Raw genomic sequence first — 14,360 nt, forward strand, 5'->3', positions numbered from 1 at the left:
TGTGTAGAAGAGAGGGAGACTACTTCCCGGTAAAAGTAGGTCTTAGACAGGGATGTGTAATGTCACCATGGTTGTTTAATATATTTATAGATGGGGTTGTAAAGGAAGTAAATGCTAGGGTGTTTGGGAGAGGGGTGGGATTAAATTATGGGGAATCAAATTCAAAATGGGAATTGACACAGTTACTTTTTGCTGATGATACTGTGCTTATGGGAGATTCTAAAGAAAAATTGCAAAGGTTAGTGGATGAGTTTGGGAATGTGTGTAAAGGTAGAAAGTTGAAAGTGAACATAGAAAAGAGTAAGGTGATGAGGGTGTCAAATGATTTAGATAAAGAAAAATTGGATATCAAATTGGGGAGGAGGAGTATGGAAGAAGTGAATGTTTTCAGATACTTGGGAGTTGATGTGTCGGCAGATGGATTTATGAAGGATGAGGTTAATCATAGAATTGATGAGGGAAAAAAGGTGAGTGGTGCGTTGAGGTATATGTGGAGTCAAAAAACGTTATCTATGGAGGCAAAGAAGGGAATGTATGAAAGTATAGTAGTACCAACACTCTTATATGGGTGTGAAGCTTGGGTGGTAAATGCAGCAGCGAGGAGACGGTTGGAGGCAGCGGAGATGTCCTGTTTAAGGGCAATGTGTGGTGTAAATATTATGCAGAAAATTCGGAGTGTGGAAATTAGGAGAAGGTGTGGAGTTAATAAAAGTATTAGTCAGAGGGCAGAAGAGGGGTTGTTGAGGTGGTTTGGTCATTTAGAGAGAATGGATCACAGTAGAATGACATGGAAAGCATATAAATCTATAGGGGAAGGAAGGCGGGGTAGGGGTCGTCCTCGAAAGGGTTGGAGAGAGGGGGTAAAGGAGGTTTTGTGGGTAAGGGGCTTGGACTTCCAGCAAGCGTGCGTGAGCGTGTTAGATAGGAGTGAATGGAGACGAATGGTACTTGGGACCTGACGATCTGTTGGAGTGTGAGCAGGGTAATATTTAGTGAAGGGATTCAGGGAAACCGGTTATTTTCATATAGTCGGACTTGAGTCCTGGAAATGGGAAGTACAATGCCTGCACTTTAAAGGAGGGGTTTGGGATATTGGCAGTTTGGAGGGATATGTTGTGTATCTTTATATGTTTATGCTTCTAGACTGTTGTATTCTGAGCACCTCTGCAAAAACAGTGATAATGTGCGAGTGTGGTGAAAGTGTTGAATGATGATGAAAGTATTTTCTTTTTGGGGATTTTCTTTCTTTTTTGGGTCACCCTGCCTCGGTGGGAGACGGCCGACTTGTTGAAAAAAAAAAAAAAAAAAAAAAACTGCGGGTTCTCTCTTGGAGAGACATCCTCAAGACCCTATTAATATCCTCTTTATTAATACCTATCTTCCACTTATACACTTCGATCAGGTCTCCCCTCATTCTTCGTCTAACAAGTGAATGTAACTTAAGAGTCTTCAATCTTTCTTCATAAGGAAGATTTCTAATGCTATGTATTAATTTAGTCATCCTACGCTGAATGTTTTCTAACGAATTTATGTCCATTTTGTAATATGGAGACCAGAACTGAGCTGCATAATCTAGGTGAGGCCTTACTAATGATGTATAAAGGTAAGACACATATGCAACAGTTAGACAACTTTATTCCGAAACGTTTCAGATAGTTCCTGACTATGGAACTGAACTTCTCCAGGCCGAGGGACTGACAACCTCAAATTCTACGACTTTAAGGGTGATGGACTGATTACATCGTCTTCACATCTCTACTGTTCCCGCCTACTTTCTGTATTCGACTGAAGAAGCCTACTGTGTAGGCGAAACGTTTCGGAATAAAGTTGTCTAACTGTTGCATATGTGTCTTACCTAACAACCTGTCGGTATTGTATACCATTTTGATGTTCATCAATGATGTATAAAGCTGCAGTATGACCTCTGGACTTCTGTTGCTTACGCTTCTTGATATAAATCCCAGTAATCTATTTGCCTTATTACGTACGCTTAGGCATTGCTGTCTTGGTTTAAGGTTGCTGCTCACCATAACCCCCAAGTCCTTTTCGCAATCTGTATGGCTAAGTTCTACATCATTTAACTTATAAGTACTAGGGTTATGGACACTCCCAAGCTTCAGAACCTTGCATTTATCTACATTGAAATGCATCTGCCACTTTTCTGACCAAGAATAGAGTTTGTTTAACCCTTTATCGGGCAGGCTCTAAAATTTTCTAGCTTAAACACGTGCAAGTTTGCGCGTGTCATCCTACACGCGCCGCGCATCTGGATTCCCGTTCTTTAATTCTAACCAATCACAAGACTTCCCTGAGTCGCTTCAGCTAAGTGGTGATGGCGTTTGCCGCCTTCCCATTGGTTGAGAGAACGAAACATAAACACTTGTGGCTTGGCGTCGCCCAGAGTGGGTTTTTTCCATCCAGTGTCACTAATATACTCTTGGATTTTACCCTCTACAATGTCGGTAAGTACTTATTGTTGTGTTTAGTGCATACATGAATAGTTTAGGCATATTTTGATATATACATAAAGTCCCTGTGAAGCATAATGTGAGTGTAGCATGCAGTTGAAAAAAGTGCAACAAAGGAAGCCCACAAATTTTCATGGCTGCCCGAGAGGTGACATAGTACAATTTCAGTAAAATAAATATTTATAAAAAAAATTCTATTGTATATATGAATTCTGTAGTGGTCTGGATCTATACAGAAGGTTTTTATTGTCCTTCCAGATCAATGAGAAGTTGTTTTATGGAGAGCCCTCCAGCACCAGGTCAAAATATGTCTGCATTTTGGAGGACAATGACTCAGAATCAGAAGTAGATGACCCAGAATTGCTGGATAGTGATGATGAATATTTGCCACTGGATGCAGAGGTGTCAAGTGATGATGAGGAGGAAGAAAGGCCAGCCAAAAAGCAGAAATTATTGAAGAAAAAGAAAGGTTTAGTTGCAAGTATTGCAGCAACTCGAAGAAATATGTCACATCCTCATTTCAGTGTTCTGTATGCAAAGTAAATCTGTGCATAAAGAGTAATAGAAATTGTTTCAGGGACTACCATACTATGAATTAGGAACAAGAATAATTGGTCTTCCTCATGAATCTCAGGAATATGGGACTTGAAAGTTTTATCCCTTTGCAATGTGTCCTTGTTGCTATTTGTTTCATTTTTATATTTTTCTAATACATACAAACTGTTTTGATACAAGTTCCATTTATGTTTTTGATATTGTCTGTTTGTATAATAAATTTAAAAAATAGTTATTGGGTGTTTTATTAATAATTGCACAGTTTGCAACATTCAGATTTTTACTCCCTATGTCGGGCAAGGGCGTAAATTTTCGTGCTTCGGAGATTTGCAGTTGCTTGAAAACTAACCATCAGAATTCCATTTATATAGGCTCATTGACCTTATATTGAGTTACTCTATCCACCATAGGGAGTTGAGTTCGAATTTCTAATTTTAGGGCCCCTTGCCCTACGAAGGGTTAAATCCTCCTGAAGTTCCATAACATCTACATTTGAATCAGTTATCCTACCTATCTTTGTGTCATCGGCGAATTTGCTCATATCACTTCTTCCATACTACTCCTTCCCAATTTTAGTCATTCTAAAATGATTTACTGTGATATCTTACACAGTTAATCATTTTAGAATGACTAAAATGATTTACTGTGTAAGGAATCTCCGGTATGAAGATAGACTTAAAGCCTTAAATCTTCACTCTCTGGTGAGACGTAGAATGAGAGGAGATATCATTGAGGTGTATAAGTGGATGACGGGCATAAACAAAGGAGATATTAATAAGGTATTGAGGGTGTCGAACCAGGTAAGAACCAGAAATAATGGATTTAAGTTGGATAAATTTAGATTTAGAAAGGACATAGGTAAGTACTAGTTTTCTAACAGAGTTGTGGATGCATGGAACAATCTTCCCAGTGGGGTGATAGAGTCTAGGACCTTGGGTAGCTTTAAGAATAGATTGGACAAATATATGAGTGGGAGGGGCTGGGTTTGATTAGTGTCATTGGGTACGGGAGTTAATTCTTGAGTAGCTTTGGGTAGAGGTCATTTTGATAAGGACCTGCCTTGTAGGGGCCAGTAGGCCTTCTGCAGTGTTCCTCCATTCTTATGTTCTCTTTATCTAAATCATTTGATACCCTCATCACCTTACTCTTTTCTATGTTCACTTTCAACTTTCTGCCTTTACACACACTCCCAAACTCATCCACTAACCTTTGCAATTTTCCTTTAGAATCTCCCATGAGCACAGTATTATCAGCAAAAAGCAACTGTGTCAATTCCCCTTTTGTATTTGATTCCCCATAATTTAATCCCACCCCTCTCCCGAACACCCTAGCATTTACTTTTACAACCCCATCTGTAAATATGTTAACCATGGTGACGTTACACATCTCTGTCTGAGACCTACTTTTACTGGGAAGTAGTTTCCCTCTCTTCTACACACCCTAACCTGAGCCTCACTATCCTCATAAAAACTTTACAGCATTTTGTAACTTACCGCCTTGCAACATCTGCCACATTACTCCCCTATCCACTCTATCATGTGCCTTTTCTAAATCCATAAATGCAATAAAAACTTCCCTACCTTTATCTAAATACTGTTCACATATATGCCTCAATGTAAACAATTGATCTACACATCCCCTACCCACTCTGAAACCTCCTTGCTCATCCACAATCCTACATTCTGTCTTACCTCTAATTCTTTCAATTATAACCCTACCGTACACTTTTCCTGGTATACTCAGTAAACTTATTCCTCTATAATTTTTACAATCTCTTTTGTCCCCTTCCCTTTATATAAAGGGACTATACATGCTCTCTTCCAATCCCTAGGTACCTTTCCCTCTTTCATACATTTATTAAACAAAAATACCAACCACTCTAACACTATATCCCCCCTTGCTTTTAAAATTTCTGTCATGATCCCATCAGTTCCAGCTGCTTTACCCACTTTCATTCTGCGTAATGCTTCATGCACCTCCCCCACACTCACATCCTGTTCTTCTTCACTCCTAAAAGATGGTATACCTCCCTGGCCAGTGCGTGAAATTACGGCTTCCCTTTCTTCATCGACATTTAAAAGTTCCTCAAAATATTCTCGTCATCTACCCAAAACCTCTATCTCCAAAAGGTAGGCTAGTCAGTTTTAAATGAAGTTTAAGGCTTCAGAGCCTACATACAGATACACAGTGGTGTCAGCATAGTTGCTGATCCCCTGTATATGTTTGTGTAGCATATCTAAGTATCGTAGTTAGTACTATCTATATATTTTATATAGATGATCTCTTGCTAGGCCTAGGGGCAAGCATGTGATGTCATGTGATGCCACATGTGAGCGTCAGTCACCCTGCCCTTTTCTCAGTCCCTTTTTAAAGCCATCCCCAAATGTTTTAAATACACCCCCTTATCCCCCAGAACCCAAATGGTGGATGGGTTTGGGATGCGGGGTTAGGGGGGCTTGGAAATGAGTCAGGCGGGGTTTAGGGGGTTTTCTTTCCCACAGACTGGTTTGGCTTACTGAAACCCCGGTAAACCCCCGGGAAGTAAAAAAACAGATAAACAGACTGACCAGCAAGAAAAAGTAGAGAGATTGGTGGTGTTGGGTTTGGGTGGGCCCGGGTTGGGCTGAAATGGGGGTAAACACAAATGTCCGGGCTGGTAGAAGAACCCCCACATCTTCACGCTACCCCCCGCTGGACCATTTGGATGGGGGGGGTTTTCAGGGGGAAAAGGTGTTTAGTACGTTTTTGGGGTTTGGCTGGTAACCCCTTACATTTGCGGGACCCAAAGAGGGGAACCCCAGCCTAGCCCCCTTTTTTGGGTTTGGTAGGTTTTTTCCGGGGGATTGAGAGGGGGGTTGACTGGGGTTTAAAAATTAACCCGGTTTTGGGGGAAAACCCCTAATCCACCCACCCTTGACTAATGCCAGCATTGACTTTTTTAACCAAGATCCCACCGCTGCCACTTTTGGGGGAAGGGAGGGTTTTAGGAGAAAAAGGGTGGTAGTAATACATTTGGGGGTATGGCTGGTAGCATTTAAATTTTTGGGAGTCGGGGGGAAACCCCACCCCCACCCTTTCTCCCTGTGGCCCACCCGGGACGGGAGAGGGGCGGGGGCGATTGACGCCACATGTGGCATTACGTGTTTTAAATCCCAGCCCTTGGGTTTGGGAAAAGGGATCCCCTTATATAAAATATATAGATTACTAGCTATGATACTCAGATATGCTAACAAACTTTTTTCAGGATCAGTGACTATGCTGACAGGACCCTTGGTTTTGTAATTTAAACCATTCCAAAAGAGTGACTAAAAACCCCCAAACTGATGAATTTTAATTAATTTTCCCCCGTAAGAAATAATGAAAAAGCAATTAATCCGCTTTGGGCACCCCCGGGGGGATTAAAATGTTTTTTAAAATGAAATATGATTTACCACACAGAAAACAATGATAATGGGAAAAATGGGAAAAATAATAACATCAACTTACCTTTATTGGGAAAACATGGGGTTTATAAAAACGGAGGAGGGGGAGGGTGGAGGAGTTTATAATTTTGGGGGGAATTCTTCCATAAAGACTTTAGGACCAAGTCCTTATTACTTTCTTTTATTTTTAATGCCACTTTGGGGCCAGCTTGGGGTCACTGGACCCCCGTCGCCAAAAAAAAATGTTCCAGAGAGGTCCGTTTTGCAAAGTTGGAATTTGGGTTTGGGGGGACAGGGCAAGATAGTCCTTCAATATGACACTAATATCAGCTCATGGCTTATTTATTTATTCATTTATTTTTTTTTTAACAAGTCTGCCGTTTACCGGGGCAGGGATCCCGGGGGAAAGAAAACCCAAAAGAAAATACTTTCATCATCATTCAACACTTTTACCCACTCAAATTTAAACATTTTTTGCAGAGGTGCTCTACCCCAAAGTTTCAAGTAATACGAAAAAATACACACTAACTTCCAAAAGCCAATATCTCAAACCCCCCTTTAGATGCAGGCATTGTACTTCCTATTTTTCTTCCCAAATCCAGTTATATAAAATAAAACCCCTTTTTCCCGAATCCCTTACTAAAATTACTTTTGCTCACACCCCAAAAGGGTTGTCAGGTCCCAAATACCATTTGTCTCCATTCCCCTCCCCATTTTAACACGCCCCGGGGACACTTCAAATCCAAACTTTTCCCACAACACCACCTTTTCCCCCTCCCTCCAACCTTTTTTGAGGACCACCCCCCCCCGCCCTTCCTTCCCACAGATTTAATTTTTTCCATGCCCTTCTTCTTGATCCATTCCCTTTTAAAAAGATAAACCACCCCCAAAGAAAAAATCTTTAGCCCCCTTGACCAAATACTTTTATTAAACTTCCCCCACCTCCCAATTTCCTAATCCGAATTTTCTGCATAATACAGGGGCCCCCCGGTTAACAACTTTTTTTTATTCCAGAGTAAAGTTCCCGGGGCCAGTACTGGGGCCAATTTTTTTCCCCCTTTAATATTGTAAGTAGATTAGTCCATTTTCAAACCCCAAAACACGGACAAAACCACTTACATAAATACACTTTTCATAATTTGGGCGAGGAGGGGATCGTTAAACCGGGGGCCACTTAATTTTTACCACACATTGCTCTTTGGGCAGGGCATCTCCAACCGCCCCCTTTCTGCAGCATTTACAACCCCAAACTTAAACCCCTATGGGGGTGTTGGGGTTACTATACTTTAACATTCCCTTTGCTTCCCCCTAGATAAATTTTTTCCTCCACATATACCTCAAAAGAAATTCCCCCTTTTTTCCTTCATCAATTCTATGATTAACCCCCAACCCCTTTATGAATCCATCCGCTGACACGCCCAACCCCCCAAATATCTGAAAACCATCTACCCAAAACCTCCATCTCCCCATCTACTAACTCCCCTTCTCTGTTTTTAACTGATAAATCCATTTGTTCCCTAGGCTTTCTTGTTTAACTCACTCCAAAAATTTTTCTTATTTTCATTAAAATTCCTTGACAGTACCTCTCCCACTATCATCCACTCTCCTTTTGCACTCTCTCACCACTCTCTTCACTTTTCTTTTGCTCTCCATATACTCTACTCTTCTTATAACACTTCTCCTTTGTAAATACCTCTCATGAGCCACCTTTTTATTTTTTATCACACCCTTTACTTCATCATTCCACCAATCACTCCCCTTTCCTCCTGCATCCACCCTCGTATAACCACAAACTTCTGCCCCACATTCTAATACTGCATTTTTAAAACTATTCCAACCCTCTTCAACCCCACCACTACTCATACCTGCACCAGCCCCCCTTTCTGCCAATAGTTTCTTATATTTCACCCGAACTTCCTCCTCCCTTAGTTTATACACTTTCACCTCCCTCTTACTTCTTGTTGCCATTTTCCTCTTATCTCATCTACCTCTTACTCTAACTGTAGGTACAACTAGATAGTGATCCGATATGTCAGTTGCCCCTCTAAAAACGTGTACATCCTGGAGCCTACCCATCAGCCTTTTATCCACCAATACATAATCTAACAAACTACTTTCATTACGTGCTACACCATACCTTGTATATTTATTTATCCTCTTTTTCATAAAATATGTATTTCTTATTACCAAACCTCTTTCTACATATAGCTCAATTAAAGGCTCCCCATTTTCATTTACCCCTTGCACCCCAAATTTACCTTCAACTCCCTCGAGTGGTGACGTGTACTTAGCTCTGTGAAGACCTGTTTGTGTGCTCTCTGTGAATCTGAACCAGGATGCCCTCTCTTGAGCAACTTTACCAGCAGCTGAGAGAAGAGCTCAGAGTTGCTAAGATGGAGATACGGCGATTAACGGAGGAGAACAAGAGGATTCGTAGTAATCCTCCTGTTGTGAGTCCCCAGGTTAAGAGGGGAGCTTGGTCAGTAGCCGGGCAACATGGAACCAAGCTGAAGATCAAGAAAACGGTTGGAGAAGCAGAAACAACGAGAAACCAGAAGACTACCGTGGAAACTTCCAACCCATTCTCGGTGCTACCTGACGAATGTGAGTGTTCTACTGGGAATGCCACAACGAGCACCAAAGAAGCATTGGCAGACGTGAGTAAGACATCCCTAGAAACCCCAACGAAGACCATCGAGAACGTCTTGACGAATTCTACAAGTGGTGTCAAGTGGTGTAATGCTACCTGGCGAATGTGAGTCGACTACTCGGAACATCACGACGGACGACGCCAAGGAAGGTAAAAACATTGTTGTTGTTGGGGATAGCCAGATTAGGTACATGGATAGGGCATTCTGCTTGAAGGATAGGAGTAGGAGGCAGAGTGTGTGTTTTCCTGGGGCTGGGATGAAGGATATTGTTAGCCGTCTGGATGACATCATGAGAGGATTAATGGGAGCAATCCTATTATCTGTCTCAGTGCTGGAGGCAACGATGTTTGCAGACGTAGGAGTGAGGACCTGATTAGCAGGTATAGGTCAGCAATAGAGATAATTAGGAGGAAGGGTGGGAAACCTGTCATATGTGTCATTTTGCCAAGGAGAGGAGTTGGAAATGAATGGTTGTCCAGAGCAATTGGTGTCAATTGCTGGCTGGACAAATACTGTAAGGAAAATGCGGTAACATTCATTGACAACTAGGACCTCTTCTATGGCAGAAATGACATGTATGCCAGGGATGGGATTCACTTATCTAGGTATGGGGTGGGAGCACTGGTCAATGCAGTGGAGGGAGCTGTTAGGTCTTTAAACTAGGAATAGTTAGTGGTATGGGTTTTGGCGGGAAAACTGTGAAGTCGCAGGGTAGTAATGTGAGTACTAGGAGAACTAGTAATAGGCAAAATGAGGTGGATATTGGAAAGCCAGTGGCACTAATTGACAAGGACAGTAATAGGTTTAGTGGAATAACAGAAAGGAGCAGGAAGGGTAAAGAGAGAGGAGGGTCTTTAAATATTTATTACACAAATAGTCGCAGTGCTAGGAATAAGATGGACGAGTTGAGACTAGTTGCTAGTGCAGGTAACATAGATGTATTTGCCATTACTGAGACGTGGTTTAATTCAAAAAGTCGGGACATGCCTGCAGAATGTCACATTCAGGGTTTTAAATTGTTCCAAGTAGATAGAAGTATCGGGAAGGGGGGTGGGGTGGCATTGTATGTCCGAGATCGCTTGAACTGTTGCATAAAAACGGGTATTAAGTCTGAAGTAACACATACAGAGTCTGTTTGGATAGAATTTTCAGAGGGGCATGAAAAATTAATTTTAGGTGTGATATACCGTCCCCCAAATTTAGATAGGGACCAGGGGAGACTACTATGGGAGGAAATTGTTTGGGCCACAAGGCACGATACTGTAGTAATTCTAGGAGACTTTAACTTTAGTCATATTGATTGGAATTTCTTGACTGGGAATTTAGAATCATACGACTTCTTAGAAGTAGTTCAGGATTGTTTTTTGAAGCAGTTTGTGACAGAACCTACAAGGGGTAATAACCTGCTTGACTTAGTTCTGGCAAACAATGAATCCCTTGTTAATAATTTAGAAGTTTCAGAGGAACTGGGTGCTAGTGACCACAAATCAATTACATTTAGAATTGAATGGAAGAATGATAGCAGGGATAACTCAGTAACAGTCCCAGATTTTCGCTTAGCAGATTACGATGGGCTTAGAGAACACTTATCTGTTGACTGGGGTAACGAAGAGAGCTATCAATATGACAGTTTTCTGAACACAATACATGCTGCTTAAAGAACGTTTATCCCTTATAAAGAAATTAGATCAAATAGAAATGACCCAAAATGGATGAATAATAGGCTGAAATATCTACTAGGGCATAAGAAAGGAATTTATAGGCGTATCAAAAGAGGCGAGGGTCATCTTATTAATCAGTATATTGACATTAAGAGGGACATTAAAAAGGGGATAAGAAAAGCTAAAAGGGACTATGAAATTAAAGTTGCTAGGGATTCTAAAACTAACCCAAAAAGTTTTTTCCAGGTATATAGAACAAAAGTCAGAGATAAGATAGGTCCCCTTAAAAATAACTATGGGCATCTTACTGACAAAGAGAATGAAATGTGCTCGATTTTAAATAATTATTTTCTCTCGGTTTTTACACAGGAAGACACTAATAATATTCCAGTAATTAATTTTTATAGTGGGCCAGAAGAAGATAAATTATGTAACATCACAGTCACTAGTGAAATGGTTGTGAAGCAGATAGACCGACTGAAGCAAAATAAGTCACCGGGTCCTGATGAGGTTTTTTTCAAGGGTTCTAAAGGAATGCAATATGGAAGTCTGTGAACCATTAACTAATATTTTTAATTTATCTCTTCAAACAGGTGTAGTGTCTGATATGTGGAAGATGGCTAATGTAATTCCTATTTTTAAAACGGGATAAGTCGTTACCGTCAAATTACCGCCCAATAAGCCTGACCTCAATTGTAGGCAAATTACTAGAGTCAATTATAGCTCAGATTATAAGAAGCCATCTCAATAAGCATAGCTTGATTAATGATACTCAGCATGGATTCACAAGAGGCCGGTCTTGTCTAACTAATTTATTAACTTTCTTCAGTAAAGCTTTTGAGGCTGTTGACCACGATAAAGAATTTGATATTATTTACTTAGATTTTAGTAAGGCATTTGATAGAGTCCCGCACCAAAGACTGTTGAAGAAAGTAGCAGCTCATGGCATTGGGGGAAGGGTGCTCTCGTGGATCGAATCATGGCTCACAGAGTGTCCATAAATGGGGTTAAATCCGAGTGGGGATCAGTAACAAGTGGCATTCCACAGGGATCAGTCTTGGGCCCGTTGTTGTTTATAATATATATCAATGATCTTGATGAAGGAATTACTAGTGATATGAGCAAATTCGCCGATGACACGAAGATAGGTAGGATAATTGATTCAAACATAGATGTTAGGGAACTTCAGGAGGATTTAGACGAACTCTACTCTTGGTCAGAAAAGTGGCAGATGCAGTTCAATGTAGATAAATGCAAGGTTCTGAAGCTCGGGAGTGTTCATAACCCTAGCACTTATAAGTTAAATAATGTAGAACTTAGCCATACAGATTGCGAAAAGGACTTGGGGGTTGTGGTGAGCAGCAACCTTAAACCAAGACAGCAATGCCTAAACGTACGTAATAAGGCAAATAAATTACTGGGATTTATATCAAGAAGTGTAAGCAACAGAAGTCCAGAGGTCATACTGCAGCTTTATACATCATTAGTAAGGCCTCACCTAGATTATGCAGCTCAATTCTGGTCTCCATATTACAGAATGGACATAAATTTGTTAGAAAACATTCAGTGTAGGATGACTAAATTAATACATAGCATTAGAAATCTTCCTTATGAAGAAAGATTGAAGACTCTTAAGTTACATTCACTTGTTAGACGAAGAATGAGGGGAGACCTGATCGAAGTGTATAAGTGGAAGATAGGTATTAATAAAGGGGATATTAACAAGGTCTTGAGGATATCTCTCCAAGAGAGAACCCGCAGTAATGGATTTAAATTAGGTAAGTTTAGATTTAGAAAGGACATAGGAAAGTATTAGTTTGGAAATAGGGTAGTTGATGAGTGGAACAGTCTACCTAGTTGGGTTATTGAGGCTAGGACTTTGGGTAGTTTCAAATTTAGGTTGGATAAGTACATGAGTGGGAGGGGTTGGATTTGAGTGGGACTTGCACATCAGAGCTTATTTCTTGGGTAGCATTGAAAATTGGGTTGGTCAAATGTTTGTTAGTGGGATGAATTGTAAAGGACCTGCCTAGTATGGGCCAACAGGCCTGCTGCAGTGTTCCTCCTTTCTTATGTTCTTTAGCATTAAAATCCCCAACCACAATTACTCTCACACTTGGTTCAAAACTCCCCATGCAATTACTCAACATTTCCCAAAACCTCTCCTCTATACTTTTCTCTTCCCCAGGTGCATGAATGCTTACTATAACCCACTTCTCACATCCAACCTTTATTTTGCTCCACATAATCCTTGATTTTATACATTTATAGTCCCTCTTTTCCTGCCATAGCTTATCCTTCAACATTATTGCACTCCTTCTATAGCTCTAACTCTATTAGAAACCCCTGACCTAATCCCATTTATTCCTCTCCACTGAAACTCACCCACCCCCTTCAGCTTTGTTTCACTTAAAACCAGGATATCCAGCTTCTTCACATTCATAACATCCACAATCATCTCTTTCTTATCATTTGCACAACATCCACGCACATTCAGACTTCCCACTTTGACAATTTTCTTCTTAGTCTTTTTAGTCATTTTTACCAGAAAAGGGGTTACTAGCCCATTGTTTCCAGCATTTTAGTTGACTTTTACAACATGCATGGCTTACGGAGGAAAGATTCTTATTCCACTTCCCCATGGATATAAAAGGAAAAGTAATTAGAACAAGAACTAAGATAAAATCAAAGATGAGTGTGTATAAATAATTGTGTACGTGTATGTTTAGTGTGACCTAAGTGTAAGTAGAAGTAGCAAAACGTACCTGTAATCTTGCATATTTATGAGAGACAAAAGACACCAGCAATCCTACCATCATGTAAAACAATTACAGGCTTTCGTTTTATACTCGTTTGGCAGAACGGTAGTACCTCCCTGGGTGGTTGCTGTCTTCCAACCTACTACTTATTTATCTAGCATAATTCATCTAATATGACATAATAAACAGTATTAATAACATAGAAACATGATATCTACTCTAGAATGAATAAAATAAGGCATTAAGAGTGTGATGAGTGGTTGTGTGTTTGTTGCTGGGTGTACAAGGGCCACTGAAAGATAAGCCTTACATAGTGGTAGTGAAGGCGGCAGCATAGGTGGCGGTGTTAGTCACTAGCCCTATATACCTCCAACAACAATGGAGGAGTCAGTTTCGTGCTGTCCTTTTTCTATCGATTAATCGCTTAACTTACTTGGTACACTGTTACTGCTGCATTTTATCACTGGCTGGCGCTATAACCTTTATCAACTCATGCTGCTTTAGTATTGTACATATTGCAGAATCACTGAAAAAGGCACATTCTCCTCTCCCTCTCAGCCCTTTATACCAAAGGGCTGAATGACACTAAGAACTTTCTTTGGGCCCATGGTGGCTTATTTAGCAGTTGCAAGCACTGAAAAGAATGGAGTACTACAAAATATATCGTATGAACTCGTGGGATCGTCCTCACTGGCTGATAAACAGTGGCACACTTGCTATATATGGAGTGTCGGGGCCGCTCAGGCCGCGAGGACACATTCTGGATGAATGCCTTATACCGAGTTCAATGACAGTCACCGAGCCAGTATTTTGATGAAAAAACATTACTTATTCCAATTATTAC

The 14,360-nt window shown here is 40.6% G+C and overlaps 1 protein-coding gene across 2 annotated transcripts in view; it reads left to right on the forward strand.

The window, feature by feature from the left end:
• LOC128685975 (nucleoprotein TPR-like) overlaps positions 1-14,360 on the forward strand; it is a 243,857-nt gene that overhangs the window by 69,981 nt on the left and 159,516 nt on the right. The window lies entirely within an intron of this gene.

This window comes from Cherax quadricarinatus, chromosome 9, assembly GCF_038502225.1.
Source record: "Cherax quadricarinatus isolate ZL_2023a chromosome 9, ASM3850222v1, whole genome shotgun sequence".
Lineage (NCBI taxonomy): Eukaryota > Metazoa > Arthropoda > Malacostraca > Decapoda > Parastacidae > Cherax > Cherax quadricarinatus.